The sequence below is a fragment of the Magnolia sinica genome, chromosome 5 (assembly GCF_029962835.1).
Source record: "Magnolia sinica isolate HGM2019 chromosome 5, MsV1, whole genome shotgun sequence".
Classification (NCBI taxonomy): Eukaryota; Viridiplantae; Streptophyta; class Magnoliopsida; order Magnoliales; family Magnoliaceae; genus Magnolia; species Magnolia sinica.
The window spans coordinates 62,762,296-62,768,295 of NC_080577.1; the positions used below are offsets into that span (position 1 = coordinate 62,762,296).

Below are 6,000 nucleotides of genomic sequence, written 5' to 3' on the forward strand. Positions count from 1 at the left end.
TTTTTTCCTAATAAACAAAATTTTGATGATATCAATACATTGGCGATATTATTGAAATATCGTCGATACACTTATGATACAAGCATTACCTAGAATTTATATCGTCGAAAATATTGGTGAAACATTGGCAATATTGATGCATTGGCAATACAAGCGACACCTAGAATTTACATAGTTGAAAATATTGGTGATTACATTAGCGATGAAAATATTGGCGAATACATTAGCGATGAAAATATTGGCGATTACATTAGCGATATTGATACGTTGGCGATACTTAACGAAACATTACTAATAATTGGAATTTCTGATACTACCAGCATTATCGATATCGTTAAGATGGAGATAAAGATAATCTTGGAGATAATTCGAACATTGATACAAGCCATGATACATATGACCGAGCACAAATGGAGCGAGAGCTAATTGTCATCCTTCAGCTAGCGACTCAATCAGATGAACATATACTTTTGTGATCTGTACAATATTCATGCAAAGCAGATGTTGACAGATCCACATCAGCCCAGGATGATGGCTTATGCGATTTGGCAACATTAAGCATGAAGTGTAGGAAAAATCAAAATCGATTTGAAATGGAGTATATATCAGTCCGGAACAATTAATGAAAGGATAATCATGACTTCTCATATCATTTGATTATTTGCTATATGTCATAATGATGGTCGTGGAAAAGGAACAAAATCGCCATTCGGTTTTCATCTTGGTTGAGCAAAATCAATAGGGAGTTGACATGTGGAAGAGAAGCTGATCACATTTATTGCATTGAAAAATGGACCACCGCCACTTTCACCTTTTTGCCCAAAGGTGAAGCGACGTTTGGGGGGGCAAAGTTGTACCCTATTTCTAGCTATTCCTGGAACAACCAATCAGGAAGGGCCACATGTCACTGCACGAAAGATATATAGCATGCATAAGATCTGTAAGGATATTAGGAGCACTTTTTATGGAATTATAGCTGGCGTTGATCAGGGTTTTGCATGTCATCTATAGACGAAGCGTGACCGAAAAGCTCGAAAGGAGGATGTGTTCGAGAGAAAACGGTGCTAAGGAGGTTACCGGGACCGGTGTCCAAGAAAAGTCTGGAAGGCCGAAGTGGTGCCAAAGCAATTGCTATAATCGATTGAACGCAAGAAGAAGCATCTGGATGACTATCGCAAGGAATTCTATAAATAGCAAAGGAGTTCAACAAAACAAAGCGTCTCATACCCAACCCAATCAAACAAATCAAATCTATCAATTATCCTTTACGTTCCTTAGCATAGACTGTCTTTTACGCGGTAGCCTAATCTTACAACAGGAGTGGCAGTAATCAAGTAGTTGTAGTCTTTAATTGTAATTCAAGTCTACACTCATACGTTGGATGAATTTCCATTGCAATACAAGCAGTTCTTCTCTCAGAAAGGTGCTTTGCAATTACTCCATGTGGTTGATTGTAAGTTTCCTTTTTATTCTGTTTTTGTATTTGAAAGTCCTTTTGTACGGAAGGCAAGGTGCAACCCATTCTCGAAAGACGAACCCTACCCTCCGATAATCGCCTAATCATTTTAAACAACATCTTGCGAGTGGCCGAATAGGCGACTGGTCTCCTCAATTCTTGGTCATATATGCTCAATTCTGATGTATCTGCCAATCTTGGCGCTTGGGGTCAAAGTTGTTCAGTTGTAATCGAGCCGCACAGTCGGTGCTGGCACGCCCACAAATATTACATGTGACCGAATTCTGCATCTGAGAGGACAACAGAGGTATTTCTTGCCAATACAGCACAAGCGAGACCCATCTCCAACCTTGTAGTTGATATGCGCTGAAGCTTGAACTATCTGCATATGAGTCTCTCTCGATATAGCAAATCTCAACGAAAGAAGCTCCCTTTTTACGTAGGCTCGTTAGGTTCATGTCAAATAAAGAGAACGGATTCATTTTTTCTTTTAGTCCTAAAATCAGAAATTGGATGAATTTGTGAATTCAAAATTCTAAATATCTTCTTTTCCTTTCAATGGCTACATTAGAACGAGAGAAATTTCTTCACGTTTTCATGTCTCTGCAGGAAATGAGGTGGTTTCCGTGAAGCATACAAAAGGCAGGAAAAAGATGCAAGAACAGCAAGTTGTCACCATACACAAAAAAGGTTTTCGAGAGCACGTTGCTGTTGTACTATAATGTAACAGAATAAAAATTAAAAAAGCTTCTATTTCACGATAGAGGCTTAAATAAAATGATGATAATTGATTGCATGACATGCTAACTTGAAATGCCGGCCTACTTTCTGGCCATAATGCCACTTGTGTAGGACAATCCAGACAATGAAAATGGTTGGTCCATCATTAAATGAAAGATCATCTGGTGCAAAATAATAATAATAATAATAATAATAATAATAATAATAATCATGCTGTTTCGCATATCAGGTGGGCCAAGCTATTGAAATCAACGGCCAGTTGACGGTTGGACCCTTTTGCGTGAAATGATAGTTTGGTTCCTAAGCATGCCTATCCTTCACCCATCTCAGCCGCTTGATCTAGACAATCAAACTGCTGAATATCACGGTGTCTGCCGGAAGATCCATCAATGGGATATCTGTTAATCACTTTGCTCGTGGTCATTTTTCTATTAGATGTGGACAGGTTTTTTGCCCCCCTCTATATTCAATGCTTATGGCCGTGTCTAACCTTTGCCCATCAGTGGTGGGGCACTGTAGATGGAAGGTCAATATCATCACATCCTTGTCAATTTCTAATATCATTACCAGGCTTTCCACACTAATTTCTAGAATCCAACACTGTTAGGCCCTTCAGTGGACCATTAGGATCATCGCACCATGCTGCGATGTGTAACCCTGCGTGGATGGCCAAGGAGAATCGATAAACCTTGCAACTACATTTTTCTTCCGATTAATGGAGGAACTTGCATGATACCCTTTAAAAGGGTGGTCGATCTATGCATGTATACATCCAGAGGACACATGGCATGGATCATAATCAACAACTCACGCCAGATGGACCATCTTAGCCCCATAATTAGCAGGCATTCCGATTTGTCAGCGAACTTCTTGTTCTGCCCTATCCCAGCTCTAGTTGGGGCCAATGATTTGGACGATCTGGATTGAGGTTACGCATACATGTATGGATGAGTTTCCGTTACTCGATTGAACCCAAAATTCAGTTATTTCAACTACATCAAATGACATTCGAATTGTTCAAGACTCCACTTTATGGTATCAGTAGAGCTGTCAATTGATTGGATTGACTCACGATCCGATCCATTTATAGCGGCTGTGGACTACTATATCGGTTTTAAGATGCTGATCCATTTATAATCGGAATGGTTCTGGATCCATCTTGATCCGATCTGGCTAAGACTCGATCCAATTATTTTAACGAATGTTTTAATCTTAGCTGTCTGTCTAAAAAACTCGAAAGTAAAAAATAAAAATAAAAAAAATACAAAAATACAAAAAAAATTTTACCATTCCATTCCCTCCCCCAAAAATAAAATGTCAAATTCAATGAATGTTTTAATCTCAACCGTTTGTCTAAAAAATTCAAAAGTAAAAAATCTCAAGTTATTCTATTTCCTCCCTTGTTTCTCTCTCCACAATCAGCAACCCACGCAAAAAGAAGAAGAAAACCCTATTTGTCCTCTCTCTCTCTCTCTCTCTCTCTCTCTTTCTCTCTCGACGGACCATGACCCAAGCCACCACACCCACCTCTTTTAATATTTGATATCCTAAAGGTTTTTTTTTTTTTTTTGCTTCTCGTTTCTTCTTCCTTTCCTCTCCTCTTCATTCTTTTCTTTTTGTTTTATTTTTCAATCTTCTTCTTATTTCTGGTGGGTTTTCTTCAACAGATCGAGGATTGCTTTCTCTTCAATTGCATATATTTATCTGGGATTTTTATTTTCTAGAGAATTCGTGAGTCCACAATATAAAAAGCACTGTATAATCTTCTATGGGTGCATGTTCTTCTCGATTTTAATGTTTTTTTTTTTTTTACCTTTCATATATTGTTTTATATTAGCTTGCTTGGTTTTAGTGTTTTCGTTTTTTATTTTTTTGTTTCGTGATTTTATTTTTTTTCTTTTGTTGTGTTTAACCTATAAAATATAATACATACTATTCCTTTATTTATTTTTGTGTTATTTCATTGATGTTGCATTAGGACTGCAAATAATTTGTTGGATTGTTATCTTTGAAACTAGTCAACATATTGACAAGAATATTGTTAAAGTGTCAAGTCAATGTAGTTCTCCTAGATGATGAAAATTGACATCTAAAGTATGAAATGACTTTGATAAACATATGTTCCCAAGTGATGAGGAAGTGGCTATTTGCAAGCATTGTAAGGGAAAGTTTGTGGGGGGTAATAATCAATGTTGTCATGTGTGATCGCACATTCGCATATGCGCACAATGGAGCAGAAATCACATATGTGACAGTGGCATAATCGATTTATACACATATGCGATCGCATATGCCACTTGTGTGAGCATATGCGATCGTATACGCGATGTATGCGATCCCATATTGGCTAATGGTAAAAAATCTTACCATTTTCTGACCGTTGGATTTTTATTTTTTTTTTTAAATTCTACATTTTTCCTAAAAAAAGGCATTCAAACCCACTTATTTGCATACTACATGCACTCAAACTTTCTCTCTACTCTATTACACTTTCAAAGTCTCAACTCTCAAATCTCTCATTCTCTTTTATATAATTCTAGGGCCCAAGTTCTATATTTCTTTCAAGTTTCAATCAAGGATTCAAGATTCAAGAAAGTAAAGCAAGCAAGAATACATTGAAATTGAATTCGAGTTAACTTAAGTCTCACATTTCATTTTCTAATTATACTTCTATCTCTTTATAGTTTCTTTTATATATCATTTCATTTTCTACATCTCATATTTCTCATTCATTTCATTTTCTACGTTCTCTTATTCATTAATAGTCATTCTATAGTTAGTTACATAATATGCATTCATAAATAAATCATAATCATATAATTATATTCATTCACCCACTCTCTTTTTCTATCTCTCTTTCTTTACATTCAAGAGTCAAGAGACTCAAAAGTTAAAACATTTTGTTATTTTTAGTTTGTTACAAGTTATCAGTTACAATTTACAACTTACAAGGTACAACTTACAACTTACAAAAAGATTCAAGAGCAACAAGAGTAGAAGACTACAAGTCTACAACATTCAAAACTTAGGACTCAAGAGTCAAGAGTGAAGACAAGAAGTGAAGAATATATTTCCAAAATTTAGATTGTGTAATTTGTGTTTTTGTAATTTTGTAACTCTTTCTCTTCCCCCCTCCCCCCTCTTCTACTACAAGTGTAAGTGTGCAACTTTCTCTCTAGTTTCTCTTTTTCATTTTCATTTCCATCTCCCTTTATAGTTTCTATTACTAAGTGTAAGTGTAAGTTTGTAACTCTCTCTCTCTCTCTCTCTCTCTCTCTCTCTCTCTCTCTCTGTCTCTCTCTCTCTAGTCTTTAGTCTTTACTTTTTAGTTTTTACTAGTTTACCACTTACAAGTTATAACAAGAAGAATCAATATTCAATACACATACCACACCATGTCTTCTTCCTAATCTTTTTCTTTGAAACCTAAGTCGAATGATCTGGGTTAGAAGTTTGGGCACTATCGTAGTATTGCGGATAAGACTTACATAATATGTGAGTTATGTGGGTATGTGGGTTTTGGTGGCATTGCGCGACACAAGCAATACCTTACACATTTATTAGGGTCAAATGCAGAAGCATGTGATAAAATTACTTCATACATTTGAAGGGAGATCATGGAGTATATGGATAAATAATCGAGAAAGAGATGCGATAATGTCATACGTCATGAGGAATATATGAAACAAGACGTGTATGAAGATATAAATGTAGTTGATGTAAAAGCTAGTCTTACTCTCCCTACTTCGACAGGCCGGTATAGATCATAACCAATGGCCTCGAAAAGAGCCCGAGGGCATAGA

General features: G+C 36.4%; 1 protein-coding gene across 2 annotated transcripts in view; it reads left to right on the forward strand.

The window, feature by feature from the left end:
• Positions 1-5,422, forward strand: part of LOC131246087 (integrin-linked protein kinase 1-like) — an 84,395-nt gene extending 78,973 nt beyond the window's left edge. The window contains exon 8 of one of the 2 annotated variants that reach the window (XM_058245953.1): positions 5,111-5,422. The gene's annotated coding sequence lies outside the window, so the exon portion shown is untranslated. Of the gene's footprint in view, positions 1-2,065; positions 2,382-5,110 lie in introns of those variants that run through there. The other variant, XM_058245952.1, reaches the window with a different exon arrangement.
• The last annotated feature ends 578 nt before the right edge of the window (positions 5,423-6,000 follow it).